We start from the raw sequence: 19,667 nt of genomic DNA, 5'->3' as shown, positions 1-19,667 counted from the left end.
ATTAATGTAGTGTGTGTGTGTGTGTGTGTGTGTGTGTGTGTGTGAGAGAGAGAGAGAGAGAGAGAGAGAGAGAGAGAGAGAGAGAGAGAGAGAGAGAGAAAAAGAAAGATGGGGGGAAGAGAATGTATTTAGTATTAGACTCAGTTTTGTTGACTGGACTTCCAGTTTTGCTGGCAGCATCCAGAGCTTTGTAAACAGGATGCAGCTAAACTTAAGCCTTCTTTTCTTTGTCAAGGCCTGACCAGGGTATTGACTCCGGCCACATCAATGCCGTGGAGTGTTTTCATAGCCTGTTTGATCGGGTGCTTGTTGGCCTTAACATCCACAGTAACACGAGTCTTCTGTCTTCTTCATGGCTGACTCAGGTTGAGGGGAACTTGATGGCTTGCTTTTCCTAGTGCACTCTTGGTGAGGGTGTCGGGTTGCCTCTGGAGCTGCAGGGTCTCGGCCCATTGGAAGATGGCTGCAGAGTTGTGTGGTGTGGATGCCTTGCAGCCCTGCCTTCTTGGCTTTTAAGGCCTTCCCTTTGATATTGGTCAGAACCTTATTTCTCTTACTTCTTTTCTTTTGGTGCCATCTAGGCAAAAGAAAAGTTTGTGTTTGTTTTGTTTTAAATAATAGTGACATATCATACATATTCTGTCCTCTCCATTTGTAAGTCTGTCTCCCTCAAAGCAATGGTGTTCTCAGCCTTCACAATTATTCTGGTATGCAATTGTTGTTCCTTCCCTTCCCTCCCTTTCTCCCTCCCTCCCTCCCTCTCCTCCTTCCCTCCCATACTTCTTCCTTCCTTCCTTCCTTCCTTCCTTCCTTCCTTCCCTTCCCTTCCCTTCCCTTCCCTTCCCTTCCCTTCCCTTCCCTTCCCTTCCCTTCCCTTCCCTTCCCTTCCCTTCCCTTCCCTTCCCTTCCCTTCCCTTCCCTTCCCTTCTTTTATAACAGCGGTGCTCAGAATTGAACCCACAGCATGCTAGGCAAGAACTGTACCACTGAACTGCACTTCCCAATCCCTTAACCAATATTTGAGTATCTTTAGAGGTAGCAATTTTTACTTGTAATGGGTAGATTCAGTTTTTAGAAACCATCAGAAATGTCGTGTCTAAGAATTAGACAAAGTAATATCCTCCATTCATCCATCCATCCACCTATCTTATTCTTTCCATGTCTGTTTATCTGCCCATCCGCCCGTCCGTCCGTCTGTCTGAATCTGTTTAGTTTTTGTGACAAACAGGTATGACTGACTATTATGCACCTAGTTTTTCTTTTTTCTCACATGGAATAGTGTGTGAAGGTAGTTTTGTAAATGTTTTAAGCAGTGATTAAAATGTAGGTACATAGCTCCATACCTCTTTTTTTTTTTATAGTTTTCATATAGTTTAATAAGATGGGAAAATATTTGAATAGAGTTGCTTTCCTGTTTACCCACTCTATATGTTCTTGCTTCAAGGTCAAAGTGACTATATAGTGAAGGAAATTAGCCCTTTGTCTGGTAGTCTTCTGAAATCACAAATACTTTAAGGATCAAAAGAAGGGTAGGGCATGCACCTCCAGGAAGCCACGGCTGCTGAGTGAAGGCAGGCCCATCGCCAGAAGAGCCAGCAAGAAGATGAAGCCTTTCAGTCTGACAGCAACTACCCACCAGCAGGCTGAAGCAGAGGGTTGCCAGATTATAGGAGAACCACTGATTTTTTTTTTTCTTCTCTTTTCCTTCAATAGTTGTAGGTTTGAAAGTGGGCTGGAAGGTGGGCGGATCAAACAGAGGGCTGTACCAGAATGTATTCAAATATTACAGTCATATACCAGTGTCATATACCTGATGATCTCCATGCTCCTAATAGTAGTTGAAATTGGTTAGTTAAAGTGTCTGGCAGTCTGGCCAAATGATCCTGTTGCTAAGCCATTGTATTAAATAAACATTCACATTTCTCCTTCTTACTCTCTTGTTTTTCTCCTTTTTTCTTTGTTTTTGTTTGTTTGTTTATTTGTTTGGGTTTTTTTTGTTTGTTTTTTTGGATTTTTTTGAGACAGGGTTTCTGACTGTCCTGGAACTCACTGTGTAGACCAGGCTGGCCTCAAACTCAGAAATCCGCCTGCCTCTTCCTCTGCCTCCAGAGTACTGGGATTATAGGCGCGTGCTACCACCTCCCGGGCTTGTTTTTCTTATTTTTATGTTGCATATCAAGATGCTTAAAGTTTTAGATCTGGAAATCAGATAAGCCTAAGAAGGTTTGAGGTGCTAAGCCAGATGTAATGGAGTCTACCTTAATTCCAGTAGTAGGAAGGTTAAGACAGTAAGATTGTCAGAGTTTAAGTCCAGCATGTTCTGTAAGTGAGGTCCAGGCCAACAAGGGAAAGAGACTGTGTCAGAGAAGGAGAGAGGTGGGGTGGGGAGGGAAAAAAGGGGGGCAGGGGAGAGGGTAGAAAGGGGGGCAAGGGAAAGAGAGAGGGAGGGTGGGGGGAGAGAGAGAATGAACTCAAGAAAATCTGAAGAGGAGGTGTATGTGTATAAAGCTGCAGAAGTCCTGGGGTACAGTGGAGTTTCTTTTTTCCTTTTTTTTTTTTTTTTTTGGCTTTTCAAGACAGGGTTTCTCTGTGTAGCCCTAGCTGTCCTGGAACTAGAAATCCGCCTGCCTCTGCCTCCCAAGTGCTGGGATTAAAGGCGTATGCCACCACCAGCCGGACCAGTGGAGTTTCTTTTACCCCTAGAATTATGGTGACTTTCCTACTGGCAGCCACAGATGGACCATCAAGCACATACTTGCTGTTTAAAGAGAATAGCAACGTCCTCAACATCTCCCTGAAGCAGTCACACACAGGCTCTGCTATGCAGGTAGAAGTTGCTCCTTAGGAGGACGATTGCTTAAAGAAGTTGGGGCAAGGTTCGTCAGAACAGAGAGTGGATTTTATAGTAAGGATTTTGTGATCTCGAGGCTTGGGGGACTTTCTTCTCTGCCTATGTTGACTATGAGCCCCTTTTGAAAGGAGTTCTTTGATTGGTGCAGTAGTATTCATTTAGAGAAAAGGCCCTATGGACCCACAATTAGAAGTTAAATGCCCAAGAGCAGGGCTAGTTGCTGGAGAAACAGTGTGGCCCAATCAGTTGCTTTTCTGTCCTTTTGACCTGCAGATAACCCCAAGAAACTAGGCTGCTCAGTGAGCTCAGGCGGCTGAAGAGTGCAGTCTGGGCCTTCTAGCTCCACTTTTTGCCTCCGTGCCCTTTCCTTTTTTTTAGTCATGATTGTACACATGCACTCCCGCTTGCGAGGCCCCCTGAAGCTGCAAGCCTTTAGCATTACAATTGTTTTCTACCTAGTGACACTAGAGAAACATTTGACTGGCTTCACTGACTGCCTAATGAAGGAATTTACTAAGTTAGGGCCAATTATCTGTCGTTCATCCAGCAAGCTTTTGTTTAACAGCCTCCTTGGTCAGGTATTATAGGGAGTAAAATGGTATTTTTTGTCCTTCATGATCTTAATTTGGGTGAAACAGATAGATACACAGCATTCCTGTAGGGAGTGAACTGAAGTATGTAGAGGAACACGCAATAAGTGGCCATATGAAAGAGAGAATACTGTTCCTTATTGTGGGAGAGACTAGGAGAGCTGAAGGGAGAGGCATTTTAGTCAAATGATAAAGGAGACATAGGGGTTCAGGAGCCGTAGAGGACAGGGCATTTCAGTAGATTCACAAGCAGTGACACAGAACCTAGAAAGTATCTGGATGCTGAGTGAAAGATACTTGAAATAGCTGGAGATGAGATTGGAAAGGACACTAGAAGGCTGGACCTTAGAGAACTGGGAATTACTTTTTTTTTTAGATTTTATTTTTAATGCATGAATGTAGCCTGCACGTATATATGGGCCAACAAAGGTCAGAAGCAAGTGTTGGAGTCCCAGGGACTAGAGTTACAGGTGATTGTGAGCTGCCATGCCGGTGCTGGGAATCAAAGTCAGGTCTTCTGGAGGAACAAGTACTTCAAACCACTGAGCCATCTCTTCAGCACCAAATATGCTAAGGAATTTTGATTTTATTCTGTATATAATTAGATGTTGAACTCTGTGTGTGTGTGTGTGTGTGTGTGTGTGTATCTATCATGATCCAATTCATATAGGCTTTTTTGTTTTGTTTTTTGTTTTTGTTTTTTTTGAGACAAGGTTTCTCTGTGTAGCTCTAGCTGTCCTGGAACTCACTCTGTAGACCACCACTGTGGCTCAAACTCAGAGCTTTAGCATACTTGAGCTTTAATTGCTATCTTTGGGTGTGTGTGTGTGGGGGGGGGAGGGTTGTATTTTTCGAGACAGGGTTTCTCTATGTAGCCCTGGCTGTCCTGGAACTTACTCTGTAGACCAGGCTGGCCTCGAACTCAGAAATCCGCCTGCCTCTGCCTCCCAAGTGCTGGGATTACAGGCGTGCGCCACCACCGCCCGGCTTTTAATTGCTATCTTAACTCTGGCATTTAATTTTTCTGAACGACTTTCTCTTTGGTAAACTGAAAATAATACCTCCTTACAGAGGTATTATTTGAAATACTTTATAAGTGACAAACACATGATCAGTAGGTGGTACAGAGCCATGTACAAGTACTGATTGAGTGTCATGGTGAGGGCAGTGCAATCCCAAGGGGTATGTGATATGGACCAAAAATGACAGAAAATGAATAATCTTTATTCTTTTAACCACTCATAATGTCTTTATTGGTAATACTCATGTGGTCACTAGCTTTTTGGCAAACACTCCTAAATGGGAACAAATTTCTAAAAGAAATTTTTAAACATTGGAAATTTCTCCAAAAGTCCCTACATCCTTCTTTGAGTCTCACTCTACAGCCCTGGCTGGCCTGGAACTCATGGACATCTGCCTGCTTCTGTCTCCTGAGTACTGGGATTACAGGCATAGCTACCATGCCTAGGTCCCCTCCCTCCCTCCCTCCCTCCCTTTTTATTGGTATAAATTTATACTTAATAATGGTTTTCATCCTGACATTTTCATACATGTACATGACTACTTGGATCTATTTACTCTTTATTACCCTTTCTTGTCACACTCCAATGACCCTGTAGCTAGCTCCTACTACTTTAATGTCTTTTTTTTTTTTTTAAATGACCCAGTGATTTTCCTAGGCTAGCTTTCAGGAACACGGGTAGGTACCTTACCAGTGGCTATACTACCTAAGAAAATGTCCCCTCTTTCACCATTATTATCCTATAGCCTTTAGATCCTCAGGGAGGGGTGGTTTCATGACCGGATGTCAGGCCAGTCTTGTACTGCTCTGCAATCACAGTTGCTGAATTGGGAAGGTCAGTGGCCATGCCGCTCCACTTCTGACTTTGTTTCTGTCACCGTTTCTACAGTGTTCCTGGAACCTCTGGGTTTATATACATGTCATTTATGACTTCATTGGACAGTTACTGGTTCTCAGCACGTGGATCAGTTGTGAATGTCTGCAGTCGCACGTCTACAGTGCAGGCATCATCTGTTTCCTCTCTTAATGCAGGTACTTCCTGCAGCTGAGTGAGACAGGCTTTGGAAAATGAATAAATTTCAATTGTGAATTAATACACTAGCCTTTTACTTTTAAATAAGTGAGGATGGTCATCCTATCTTAGACCTTCTAATTATTGTCACTGTTTCAAATGAGACCCAGTGCTCTTCTAGAGGTCCTGAGTTCAATTCCCAGCAACCGCATGGTGGCTCACAACATCTGTAATGGGATCAGATGTCCTCTTCTGGTGTGTCTGAAGAGAGCAACAGTGTATTCACATTCTCAAATGGGACCCGGACCTATGGCTTTAGAATCAGGCATAGTTTTCACTAGTTCTTAGTTACTTGTGACTCGGAGACATCTAAAGACCCAACTCTTTTTTTGGATTTTGGATTTTGTTTTTTTTTTGGAGTCAGGGTTTCTCTGTATAGCCCTGGCTGTCCTGGAACTCACTCAGTAGACCAGGCTGGACTTGAACTCAGAAATCCAACCTGCCTCTGCCTCCCAGAGTGCTGGGATTACAGGCGTGCGCCACCACTGCCTGGCTAAGACCCAACTCTTAATCTGGCTAGTTAAGGTTATAAACTTTGAAGTGAGACAGACTTGTGTTTGAATATTAATCGTAGATATGAGTCTCAGGATAATTGGATTGTTGTTCAACATTTTAAACCCTCTTCAGTAAGGATTACAGTATTAATATTTGTTTAATAGAGTTAAACAGTAATACTATTCATTCTCAGTGAAAGGAAATTGTCACTACTCTTGCATATGTATACCTTTTTTGGTTTTGGTATCCATGCACTAGTCTAGAAATGTAAAGTATTTGTAGAATTTTGCTTTCCTCATTCTTATAATTCTCTGTAGATGTTTCAAAAGTAATTCTCAAAGGTGTCTCTTTTTATTGTCAAGTGTTCCTGCTTGGGGCTGACAGTGATTTTATACTCCAGTCTAAAAAAAAAAAAAAAGGTAGAGCTCCAAATACCTTTATGTAAGCCTTCTGTTTATTTTTATCTGTATCCCAGGGCTCTATATAAAGGTTTCATGTAAAAGGATTTACTTTTTGTTTGCTTATTTTTTATTTGATTGTGGGTTTGTTTTTTTTTTTTTTTGAAACAGGGTCTAATAGAATTCTGTGTGTTCTTGAACTCTAAACTCACTTGCTATTAGCCAAGGTTGGCCTTGAACAAGATCTTGATCTTGTTTCAGTCAGTGCTGGGATTACAGTATGTTACTATGTCTGGCCAAGTAGATTTACTTTTCAAGTATAGTTTGATATATGATACTAAATTAAGGAAAAAAGAATATATCTTCTTAGAAAAAGTTTATACCAAGTTACTTAAAAAGTTATTTCTTTGGGCTGGAGAGATGGCTCAGCAGTTAAGAGCACTGACTTCTCTTCCAGAGGGCCTGAGTTCAAATCCAGATGATACTGTGGCAGATATATTGCCTATAGGGACACACAGCCATTTTACTCCTGTGTGGCACTGAAACAGGGCATACAGGTTCTTAGTTTTGTAGAAAGGCCATCTTGAGGGAGAATTCAGTGGGGACTCTTGGACTTGACTAATCAGTCCTCTCTGGGAGTTGCTTTTGCCCTCTGCTTTTCTCCCAGGAAGCTTCAGGCTTTCCAGCAGTGACTCATTAACCAGCCACTGCCCTCTGGAGAGAGAGAAGAGGGTGGGAAGTGAGGTGGCGGCCAGGCCCTGAAACAGTACGTGTCTCCAACAAGCCGCAGGGACTGCCAGCCTTTCTTCTCAGCTTCCCTTTCTTACACAGAGCTAGCACCAACATTTCCCTAGAGGACACCTTTCTTCTGATAAGTTTTGCTAGTTTTTGTTTGTTTGTTTTGTTTGTTTGTTTTTGAGACAGTCTCATTATGTATTTCTGGTTGGTCTGTTTGGATCTCTCCATATAAACCAAGATGGCTTGAACTCACAAAGAAGTACCTGTTTCTGCTTCCTGTATGCTAAGATTAAGGGTGTATGGTGCCATACCTGGCAGTGGCTACTTTAAAAAATATTATTTTATGTATGGGTAATTTTGTCTGCATATGTATCTGTGTATGTGTATCATGTGTGTGTCTGGTGCCTCTAGAGACCAGAAGAAAGCATCAGATTTTCTTGAACTAGAGTAATACAGTTGTGAGCTGCCGTGTGTGGGTACTGAGAACTCAACCTAGGCCCTCTGGAAGAGCAGCCAGTGCTCTCAACCCCTGAGCCGTCTCTCTAGTCCTCCAGTTCTTACTTTATAAAGCTATGTGGTTGTTTTGACTTAAAAAGATGATACTGAGAAGATGGATGTGTAAGTTCCTCTGTGCTATTGGTAGTGTTCTAGCTTATTTCTTCAGTTATTCCGTGACGTCTCTAATGCAGTGGAGAACAGTGTTGGGGATGGTAGGCTCCTTAAAAGACTAGCTTGTGTAAACACGTCATCCAACTCCTGGACCTCAGGTTTTTGTTTTTTTTGTTTTTTGTTTTCTTTTAATTTTTTAATTTGTTTTTTATTTTAAAGACTGGGCTTCTCTGTGTAACCTTGGCTGTCCTGGAATTTACTCTGTTGGTCAAGCTGGCCTTGAACTCACAGAGATCAGCCTGCCTCTGCCTCCCAAGTGCTGAGATTAAAGACATATACCACCACTGCCTAGCTAGATTCCCTGAACTTTAAAACAACCACATGCAGTGTCTTCTGGTCTTCTATCCTGGTACACTGAATGTTCCTATTGCTGTTATTAATAGTGCTGAGGCCTTGTGCTAAACATTTGCTGTGCTTTGTGTTTTTAATCTGCACATTAACTCAATGAGGTAAATATGATGGTCATCTCTATTTTAGACAAAGCCTGAAAAATAAGAAAGGTTAAATAACTTGTCTAAGATCACCTGGCTAGTAAATGTTGGAACCAACAATTTAGACCTAGGGGTCATTTGTGTCTCGCCCTATAGCTATTCCTCTATATAAAGCATTCCATCTAAAATTACAGACCTGCCTGGCAGGGTGGAGAGTTTGGGTAAGGGTATAAGTATAATAGGAAATAAAACGGGAGCCAGTTTATAGAGGCCTTGAATAGTATTTATTTATATTAGGATCACCCCAGTTCTGGGGTACCTCCAGGGAATTACTCTCTATTTTTTCATTGCTGAGGATGGAACCAAAAGCCTCACACATGGTAGGCAGTGTTCACCCACTGTGTTACATCATAGCCTCTTCCCTGTCATTTCTTTAAACTGTAACAAAAGGATAATATACATTAAAACTTATAACACTGACATTTTTTAAAAAAGATTTATTTTGTGTATATGAGTACACTGTAACTGTCTTCAGATATGCCAGAAGAAGGCATCAGATCCCACTATAGATGGTTGTGAGCCACCATGTGGTTGCTGGGAATTGAACTCAGGACCTCTGGAAGAGCAGTCAGTGCTCTTAACCATTAAGCCATCTCTCCATCCAAACACTGACATTTTAAACAAGAATAATAAAATGAATACCAAATGCTGCAGCGTACTAGCTACAATGGGAGATGGATATTACCAGACCCTTTTGAACCACTGTGTGCTTCTAATTTACCATCACTCTCCAACTTCTATCAGAACTCACTCCTGCACTGTGAATTTTTCACAACCTCTTTCTTTACTCCCCACCCCTGCCCCTTAGAGGGGGTAATGAGGGGCTTGTAGAACCAGGCAGGAACCAAGTGATCTTTCTTGGCTGAGAAGAAAGAAAAGTGGAGAAACTAAACTTCCTGGCTAGCCCATAAGTTAGCTGGCCTAGAAGTGTAAGGACTTGGCAGGGCAATTCCAGAGGATATTTAAAGTCTTCTATGGCAGTTCAGTTGGAACCTGTTACCTTGTGTTTAGAGCAGGGGCAAGATGAAGAGATACAGTATCAATTCTGTCTTTGCTGTGAAGTTTCAGGGGTCACAGTATCAAATGGAGCTACAGAGATTGGGTAGGGAGTTTAGTAGGCCTTTTGTTTTCATCCAATGCAATTTTAGGATGTGCTAGTCTTTAATTATTCTTGCCATTTCTTTTTCATAAAATGTGAGCATCTGTATTTGTAGTAGTCCTTTGAATATGAGCCTTCCTTTCTGCTAATAGCTGTTGTTACGTAGAGACTACAGAGGGATGGTGAGACCAGGCTGTAGGTCTGGGAGAAGCAATGTCTGCAGTGTTGGGTATGGCTCTTGCCAACACCTCGTCCCCCTTCTCAGCACACACATTCTTTTAGTAGCCAGAGTTGTATTTGGAACACTGCCATACAAATGTAGTTCAGTGGAGCAGATTTAATGAGCTTTGGTAAGCTAGGGACTATGGCTGATCGTAGAGAGGGAACTAGGGTATGCCCTTAAGGAGTTGTCATTCTAGATAAAAGATAATACTGTCATGAAAATATATATAAACCATTTCTTGATCTTTGTACTTGGTTATTATAATTTGTAAACAATTTAAAAAGCATGTGTTTGTGTGTGTCAGAGAACAGCTGTTGGAAGTGAGTTCTCATCTACCATGTGGATCCTAGGTCTTCAAACCAGATCATGCTTATCTGCTGAGCCATCTTGTCTTTTTGTACATGTTTATTAGAAATAAATCCAACCATAAAAATATATAGTATAGGAAGTCCCCAAGTGATTGTCCCCAACAATCCACTACTGTTACTGGTTTAATATTGGCAGGATTGAGACTTGAGGTGTCCCTATAAAGTAAAAGCTGAGAGAGGGACTGGTGGGGGAAAGGTGGTCATACAGAAGGTACCATCCCCTGTTCAAAGAGAAACAACTCCAACTTCTTTAGCACTGGTAAACCATCTTCTGCTGGGGCACTATTGACAGAAACCAACCTTTGTGAAGCACCCACTAGCACCTTCTGTGCTGAGAGTCATAGTGGGGCAACTTGCAATGTCACTGAGTTAATTCTTGTGCTCTTAAAGCAGAGGAGGCTCTGCTTTCATCTCGGAATGTGAGGAATCCTTGCCAGGGTTGTGTAGTTAGCTGCAAGTGATCTGTGATGTGTGTGTAAGCTAGTCAGTCTGGCTTAGTGTCCTCATGTCTAAAGTTGAGTGGTAAGCTGGAGAGATGGCTCAGTGGTTAAGAGCACCTGACTGCTCTTCAGAGGTCCTGGAGTTCAATTCCCAGCAACCACATGGTGGCTCACAACCATCTGTAATGGGATCCAATTCCCTTTTCTGGTGTGTCTGAAGACAGTGACAGTGTATTCACATAAATCTTTTTTAAAAAGCCAACTTAAAGTTGAGTGGTAATTTACCTGCTTTATAAAGAGGTGTTGAAGCCTAATGAAATGATGCCCATGAATGAGGTCAGTAGGATGGTTTGAGGCATGTTAGTAGCTACTGTCTCTTGTATCCTGTTTTTTCTTCAGACCCTCATCTCCTCCTCACATTTGATTCACATATACCATAGACTTTCTTCCCTGTACAGTTCCTCCTCCTCCTTGTTTTGTTTTGTTTGAGATAGGCTGTTACCTTTGCAGTGGCTGGACTGGAACTTAGTAGTAGATGAGACTGGCCTTCTGCCCCAGCTCCTAATTGCTAGGACTGTAAGCACACAACACCATAGTGGGTTTGAGTCTCCTGCTTTTTGTTAGCTTCTTTCTCTTCAATGCCTCTCATTCCTCTTTTAACTATTCTCTTTTACTCTACCATCTGTGTCCTCAGCACCTTTCCTACCTATTGGGGTAGCCTCCTAACTCACCTTGCTGCTAGAGAACCATCTCTGTTAAAACCATCCGAAACCCTTTATTTGATTCCTTCAAGTTCAAGATTTCCCAGTTCTGATCTCCGTTCACCCTCGGTACCTGTTCTTTCACTGCTGCCACACCTTTCTGCTTTCTCCTCCTTTTCCCCAGAGGAAAAAAATGATTTTGTGCTTGGAGATCCAGATTAAAATATCACTTCAGTTTCCTAATCCTTCCTTCATCGAAACTGGTTAGTTCCGTTGCATTTTTTTTTTTAAGCCTACAGTACCCGGTATTCCCAGGCGGACTCCCAATCCAAGTACTAACCAGGCCCGACCCTGATTAGCTTCCGAGATCAGAGGAGACCCGGCACGTTCAGGGTGGTATGGCCATAGACTTCGTTGCATCTTTTATGAGTTAGCATGTACCATCTTGGAATAAAAACTTGTAATCCATTTCTGATCTGTGGAATTATAATGGTAACTCAGACGTTGGGTATAATTCTTGTATGGGTATTCTTAACAATGCTTAATAGCAATACGTTGCACATAGTTGATTAAACGTTTCTAGTTGTAACGGGTGGGGGGGGGTTCCTTTTAACTATCTCAGCAGGTGTCCAGTGGTTGGCAACGCGGTGGTGGTCTTGTCTGAGTCTGACCTTTCTTTTAGTCATATAGTTGCAGCAGACTCTGAGGATGATGAGTCCCTGTGCCTGTTGAGAGCTCTAGTGCCTGCAGTACTTAGAACTGTGCCTTGCCCCTCGGCCCCTCCCCACAAATGCCCAGAGGAACAGCGGATTAGGTTCTGGCAGGACAGCTGGGATTTTGGCGGCCATTCCAGTCAACAATAGCGCAGCTATAGGGACGGACTGCAAGGCCTGCGCTCCGCGCCTGGAAACTGCTCGGGCTGCTTGTTTGGGTGGCTGAGTGGGAGGAGCAGGCACACAGCATGACATCTTGGCCTTGCTCCGCATAAGGTATGGGCTGAGGACATTTCCTGCAGAGAAGGGGCTAGGGTGGCCAAGTCCTAGGGCAGGCCGCAGTTCCAAGGAGGCCTGCGCTTTGTGTGGTGGGGAGCCGGCGGGCGTGCGGGCGGGCGGGCGTGCGTACGGCCTGCAGACACGCCCCCTCGCCGGCGCCGCAGGAAGCTGCCCCGAGAGAGGCCTGCGCTGAGCCGCTCCCCTGCGCGGCTCCCAGGCTTCCTCTCCTCCCGGCGGGCACCTTTCCCGCCAGGGGCTGCCCGTGGCTTCGGCGGTCCTGGGCCTGCCGGGTAGGGCCGCTCGGGTGGACTGCAGGCCGTCACTGCTACTGCCTTAAGCCCTGCTGGAAAGCAGCGAAGGGGGAGTGTCCTGGCCTTCTCAGGTTGGTGAGGCCGGCCACCACGGGGGCGCTTTTGTGTGTGCGCCACAGCCTCCAGCCCTGTGCGCGTTCCCTCCCTTCAGCAATGGAGGCTGCCGGCCTGCGCCCTAGCCACCCCTCCGCCCCCGCCGCGCCCCGCCCCGCCCCCGCACGTCCCGCTCAGTTTTTAGGGCTCGGCAAGCTTCGCCTGGGTCCTCCTGGTAGGCGGTCCCCTCCCCCAGGGCTCTTGGCTTCGCTCTTGCTCGCAGACCGCGCGGAAGCTCGCTGTGCCTTTAAAGAAAGCGGACTCCTGGCTGTGACGCACTGCTGGCTGTCTGCCAGGAAGATTGCTTCTGCCTGGCGGACTGAAGAAACCCAACAACTTTTCTTTTGTGTGTGGGGTTACTTTCCACTGTCCCCCCTTACTCCTGTCCTTTCAAGATTTAAATGCTAATGGCGGATTAAAACCTGTAAATACGTTTGGCTTTAGGAGTCCGGTAAGGCCCCAGCACTAAGACTTTTCTCCCTCACTCTTTATCGGGTTTTTGTTTTTTGTTTTTTTGTTGTTTTTGTTGTTGTTCAAAAAATGGACGAGAGGGTGGGGTGGCTCATTCCCCTCCCTTTGCTGCGCCATCCTTAAAGGGGAGGGAGAGGAAAGGGAGAGCAAGTAAACACAAATGAACAGTCGCTGGCCGCAGAGCTTGCCAACATCCGGGAGTTGGCGCCTTTCTTTCCCCCTCATAGACGTCAGCGTGTTTTTGTTTGGAGGGAGCAATGTGTGTGCCTGTCCTAGAGCTGTAGAGATGCACCAGTAGAGGGCTTCCCATTTCCTTGTGTGGTCCTAGAAGTTCTTGCGGTGTTGGACAATGAAAATGTGTCTATTTTTTTTTTTTTTGTCAGCTGCCAGGGATCTGAGTGTGTGAATGCAGTGGTTGGGGATAGGTGCTGATGAACTGCCCCAGAGTGTATGTGCGCTTGCGCAGGCTTCACACAGTATCTGCCTGTAGGCCGCAGTTTAGTTCATGATTGCAATCTTTCTGCTAACATATTTCAGATTTTAACCTTACAGAATATGGGGGAAAGGAATAGATATCAGTGTTGTTAGTTCCAGATTAACCCCGGTAATGTGAAAATAGACTGACCTCAATAGAAGCATATTGTCCTTTAATTAGAACAATGAAGGGCAGGTGTCTCTCGGGAGTGGAGACTGCAAAGATTCAAAGGGCTTGGGGTTTTATAGGGCAGAAAAGGGAACTTTTGAAGGTTGGAGATCTGTACTCTGCAGTCTCAAAGCTGTAAATACTCAAGGGGGTTAGTGTTTGCACTTTCTTGTCAGGAGCTTCCCAGTTCCTGGGATGTCATGTGCCTGTCATTGTTACTTCTGAGAGTTTCTCAGTCCTGAGGCTTTTAGGTCATTAACAAACTCTTTTCCTTCTCCTCCCCCTTTTTGAGACCAGGGTCTTGCTTATGTGGCCTTACTTGCCCTAGAACTCAGAGCCAGTCTTCCTGCCTCAATCTTTCAAAGTGCTCTAGAGGTGTGAGACACCAAGGACAGCTAGGAAGCAACCTTTGAAGAAATGATGGAGTGTGGGTTGTCCCTGAAGTCTCTTCATTCCTCCAGATTCTCAGGACTCTGAGTCAGAAATCTAGGTTACAGAGAGTGGTGTGTGAAGAGGGGAGGCCCGGCCTGGGCCTTGGAGCAAGTCGAAAATCTGATTTCAGAAATGCTGAGAAACAGTTGACTTGTCCACATCACCTACTCAGGGCTTTCCCTCATAATAGAGAAAAGATAATGCTTTTCTTGCCCCCCCCCCTTCTTTCTTTTTGATATAAATGGTGGTGATGAACACCTTTAATTCCAGCACTTGGCGGGCAGAGGCAGGCAGATCTCTTGAGTTCGAAGCCAGTCTAGTCTACCCAGAGAGAGAAACCTGTCTTGAAAAAACTAAAGGAAAGCCACCCCAAAACAACTCAGCCCCCTTTAAAGCCAGAGGACACACAAGACACCTCCTTTTGTTTTTTGTTTGTTGTTTTTTTTCTTTTTTATTTCCTTTTAATTAATCATTCCATTTATTTGTTAGTTTGTTTTTTGTTTTTTGTTTTTGTCGTTTTTTTTTTTTTTTTTTTTTTTTTTTTTTTTTTTTGATTTGTTTTTTCTTTCCGAGACAGGGTTTCTCTGTATAGTCCTGACTGTCCTGGAACTCACTCAGTAGACCAGGCTGGCCTCAAACTCAGAAATCTGCCTGCCTATGCCTCTGCCTTACAGGCATGTGCCACCACGGCCCGGCCATTCCATTTGTTTACATGTCAAATGATATCCCACTTCCCTATTACCCCTCCACAAACCTCCCAATCCTATATCCACCCTCCCCCTCCTCCCCTTTGCCTACATGAGGGTGCTCCCCCACCCACATACCCTCTCCCACCTCAATGCTTTAGCAGCCCCCTTCTCTGCGGCATCAAGCCTCCACAGTTCCAGTGGTCTCCCCTCCCACTGATGTCAGACAAGGCCATCCCTTGATACATATGTATGTGGAGCCATGGATCCCTCCCTGTACTCTCCTTGGTTCGTGGTCTAATCTCTGGGAGCACTGGGTGGTCCGGCAAGCTCATGTGTTGTTCTTTCTATGGGGTTGCAATCCCCCTCAGCTTCTTCATTTGTTTGTTTGTTTGTTTGTTTGTTTGGGTTTTTTTTGGAGGGGGGAGGTTTGGTTTTTGGTTTTTCGAGACAGGGTTTCTCTGTGTAGCCCTGGCTATCCTGGAACTCACTCTGTAGACCAGGTTGGCCTCGAAATCAGAAAACCGCCTGCCTCTGCCTCAAGTGCTGGGACTAAAGGCGTGCGCCACCACTGCCCAGCCTCCGTTTTTGTCTTATTGTTTTTGTATTTTATTTGTTTATTTGTTTATTTAATGGGCACACTGTAGCTGTCTTCAGACACACCAGTAGAGGGTATCAAATCCCATTACAGATGGTTGTGAGCTACCATGTTGTTGCTGGGAATTGAACTCTGGAAGAGCAGTCAGTGCTCTTAACAGGGGAGCCATCTTCCCAGCTGTTTGTTTGAGAAATGATTTCACTATGTCACCCTGACTAGCCTGAAATTTGGTATGTAGACCAAGCTGGCCTCACACTCAAAAAGGTATGCCTGCCTCTGCTGAGACCATGGACTACTACACCTGGTTTTGTTGTTGCTGTTGGTTTTTGTTTTTGTTTTTTTTTTTTTGGATTTGTTTTTTTCGAGACAGGGTTTCTCTGTATAGCCTTGGCTGTCCTGGAACTCACTCTGTATCAGGCTGGCCTCAAACTCAGAAATCTGCCTGCCTCTGCCTCCCAGAGTGCTGGGATTACAGGCGTGCGCCACCGCTGCCCTGCGGTTTTGTTGTTCTTAAGACTAGCAATCCTCTTGTCTCCACCTCCCGTGTATAGTGAATAAACATTTTATCAAGGTAGCTTGGCCTTTGCCAGGGCTCTCTAGGGTAGCATACCAGATAAGATCCTAGACCCAGGTTGTTTGCTTGTGTTTTTTGGTGTATCCCTCCCAGAGGAACTGCCAGCATCAGTGTTGAGTGCACCAGAGCCAAAGTTGCTCTGGTGAAGGAGAGGGAATGGTGCTAGAGCTTGGAATTTTTATAGCTATGAGCAGTGAAAAAAAGAAAAACAAACAAAAATCAAGTAATTAGGGTAAGTGATGGGTACATTTTTCCTGAGCTCGGCCACACAGACGGGGCAGTCATTGGAACCTTCGAGTTGGGGTTTGAGGGATGACATCTCGAGATGGAAGCCTGTGGCCTTAACATTCTGGGAGCAGTAGCAGTAAAAGAATGAGGATTCAGTGCTGGCAGGGGCTCAAACAGGTTAGTAGCTAAGACCAAAGTTCACTTACCTCAAGTGTTATCTTGAGGTAAGGTAGTGGTATTCAGGTGGTTAGCTGTTAAGTGGGAGCTGCAGGCCAGACTAAGGAGTGCGACATGGGAGGAAGGAGTTCGGCTGCCTCACAGACCCTCAGGCTTATCACCTAAAACTAGAATATTTTTTCAGAAGATATTTCCAGAGCTGAGCAACCTGACCCTCTCTCTGGTCTGGTTCTTGCAACTAGCAGATGGTTTACATTAGCCTCAGCTCTTAGGGGAAACCATGGCTAGTCTAACTCTTTCAGATCCAAAGAGTGCGGACCAGATGGCAGCGGATTTCTTGATGTCACTCTCCTTGTCCTGACACATGTTTTGTGGAAATATAGAGGACTTCCTTCCTTCCTTCCTTCCTTCCTTCCTTCCTTCCTTCCTTCCTTCCTTCCTTCCTTCCTTCCTTCCTTCTTCTCTCCATCCCTCCCTCCCTTGTTTTTCAAGACAAAAGTTTCTCTGTGTAACCCTAGCTGTCCAGTAACTCAGTCTGAGGACCAGGCTGGCCTCTAATTTACAGAGATCCCCCTGCCTCTGCCTCCTGACTGCTGGGATTAAAGTTGAGCACCACCACTGCTACCTGGCTGATAGAGGATATATTCTAAGTGTGGAAATTGATTATGACATAGGGAACCATGTTATGGCAGCTTGGAAGGTGTAAAGAAAACGGGACAATAAATATGCAAGGTCACTGGTTTCTCTGTCTTCCTTGGAATGGGGAAAAGACAGTACTTTAACAGCTTTGGGAAGCCTCATTTTTGGATTGTGGATACATTTCATTTTCAAAGAACTAGGTATATGGAAACTCTTAAGGTTCAGGGTCCTGGTGTACCATCTGGATTTTGTTATTTTTGTGGTCAGAGTGAGTTGGGGTGGGTCTCAGATCCTTCTGTGAAATGGCTCACAGAAGGCTACAATTGCAGGGAATCTGTTTTTCCATCGCCATCACCCAGTCTTCTGGGTGGAGCCTGCCTCAAATTTCTCAGGGAGGGTGGAGAGGATGGTGCACTGGCTGAGAGCCCTTGGCTGCTGGTCGAAGACTGCTTAAAGCTGTAGTCTCAGTGCTGAGCCTTGTTGGCCACCGGTTTCAATCATCATTGCTCACAGAAGCCATCATTACCAGCCAGTGGCTATAAAGCTGCACTTCCTAAAGCTGCACTCTGGTGTCTTGAGGAAGTCTTTGTGATCCTTAATGCCAAGACCTTTCAGAGGTTTCTAGTGTTGAATATTGGATTCCTAATATCTGTACCTGGTAGGTTGTTCTGGGGAGGACACCGGGGGTTTTGTCAATTTTGCCTCTGAGATGAAAGAAAGAGGTTACTTAAGCCCCAGGAGGTTTTTAGCAGCACAGCTGCAGAGTCTTTGAATAGATAAGATTTATTTCCTGTTGTAAATGAAATTTCTGGGTAGTGGGCATTGCCGGGGAGGTCTAAGTTGCAGTTGGCTTGTTACTGAAGACTACCGAGACTTTTTCCCCTTCCAGTTCTGGGGATAGAACCCAGGATCTTACACAGGTTAGATAAGCATTTCACACAGCTATAAAAACTCTGACCTGAACACCTCACAGTTTGAGCAGTTGACTATTGTCACCCTCATCCTACAGGCTAAGTTTGGTCTCTCAAGCTAGCCTCACACACAAAAACCTAAATTCAGTGCACTGGTTGAGATCATCATGGACTGGTCCCAAGGGCTCGGCAGTCAGTCAGTGCCCACAGACAGGCACAAGGAAATCATCCAGGACTGAAGAACACATGGGTCCCTTAGCATGTCTGTCCTTTTGAGAAAAACCTTACTTGTGACCAACCAAAGACCATATAAATTGGCTCATTTCTCAGTCTGTGTCACTGATACAACAGCTGATAGTTATCACATTAGGTTTTGCAGGGTCAGGAAGTAGTTAGTTATAATTAGTAGTTACTTATAGTTAACATTTAATTAATCTCTTTTATTAGTGATTAAGTATGTTTAGTTTTACTCCTCACCCTTCTAAAAACACCCTCAAAGGCAGGAGTGATGTCACTGTCTTCTGTTTCCCATGTTTTTCCCAGGAAAAACAAGAAGGGACTAAGAAAAGACTTTTTGGTTGGCTGATGAGTAGAAGACACTTGGATAGGCGGTTCTGAGGCATGATGGAAGTATATTACCAGAGTATGACTCTCTTCTTCATTGCTTGACTTAGTGCCTTATTGTTAAAAAATGGTGTCGTTATTATTCCTATAGCAGCTGCTGGTTCTGCTGACCTTACATTTTAGAGATGTAATAATATTTATAGAACTGTATAGGTGAAGCCTTTCTATTCTTGCTCATCTTTGTAGAGTAGTGACAAAGAGAACAGTTGTGCAGGAGGTGGGAGAGGACATTTGTGCTCTTGGAGATTGTGGGAGTCATACTGGGAAATACTTACCAAAGTCTATGATCCCATGAGTCTGATCTGCTGGCAGGCAAATAGCAGATTCTCAGGGGCAAAAGAAATTGGGGTTAAGAATACTGGGACAAGTGCCTAATCTTATATTAATTGTTGCCTGGGAGTGGGGGTGCTTGGGCGATGGCTCAAGCCGGTAAAGTTCTTACTCCCCAAGTATATGAACCTGAGTTCCTATCTCCAGTACCCACTGGTGCTTGTGCTATGGATTTCTCTTTAATCCTAGTGCTGGGAAGGCAGAGGCAGGAAGATTTCCAAGTCCATGGACTTGGTTGTAAAGCAGAACCAGAAATCAACCTTTTTATTTAAGAACAGAAATAATTTATGGGTTGATTACCTGTTTGTTATATGCCAGGTACAATACTATTTGCATTACTACAGTAAGGTAAGGTTTTTTTGTTTTGTTTTGTTTTGTTTTTTTTGGTTTTTTGGTTTTTTTGGATTTTGCTTTTTTCAAGACAGGGTTTCTCTGTATAGTCCTGGCTGTCCTGGAACTCACTCGGTAGACCATGCTGGCCTCGAACTCAGAAATCCGCCTGCCTCTGCCTCTGCCTCCCAGAGTGCTGGGATTACAGGTGTGCGCCACCACCGCCCGACTGGTAGGAAGGTTTATATGGATCCATTTTGCAGATGAAGAACTGGACAAAAAGAGGTTATGTTAATTGTCTAAAGTCACATGACCATGAATGCATGGAATCAGTACTCAGACCCTGGTTGGTTTTCAAAACCATGACTGTTCCTTGTTGAAGGGTACCGTGTCCCAAAGAGTAGAACACAGACCAACTTTGAATATTGTGTTTTCCATAACTGGGTGATTATGAGCATTTAGTTGAGTACAA

At 44.4% G+C, this 19,667-nt stretch overlaps 1 protein-coding gene and 1 pseudogene across 5 annotated transcripts in view; one reads left to right on the top strand and one right to left on the bottom strand.

The window, feature by feature from the left end:
• Window positions 1-19,667, top strand: part of Numa1 (nuclear mitotic apparatus protein 1) — a 79,197-nt gene that overhangs the window by 18,919 nt on the left and 40,611 nt on the right. The window contains exon 1 of one of the 5 annotated variants that reach the window (XM_052156269.1): window positions 12,322-12,530. The exons of 3 other annotated variants lie outside the window; for them this stretch is intronic. The gene's annotated coding sequence lies outside the window, so the exon portion shown is untranslated. Of the gene's footprint in view, window positions 1-12,321; window positions 12,531-12,788; window positions 13,004-19,667 lie in introns of those variants that run through there. One more of the 5 variants, XM_052156289.1, reaches the window with a different exon arrangement.
• On the bottom strand, window positions 11,447-11,566 carry LOC127676698 (uncharacterized; annotated as a pseudogene).

The sequence above is a fragment of the Apodemus sylvaticus genome, chromosome 1, assembly GCF_947179515.1.
Source record: "Apodemus sylvaticus chromosome 1, mApoSyl1.1, whole genome shotgun sequence".
In the NCBI taxonomy this organism is placed as follows: domain Eukaryota; kingdom Metazoa; phylum Chordata; class Mammalia; order Rodentia; family Muridae; genus Apodemus; species Apodemus sylvaticus.
Note: the sequence above shows the minus strand (reverse complement) of the source record. Positions and strands in the feature narration are given on the sequence as shown.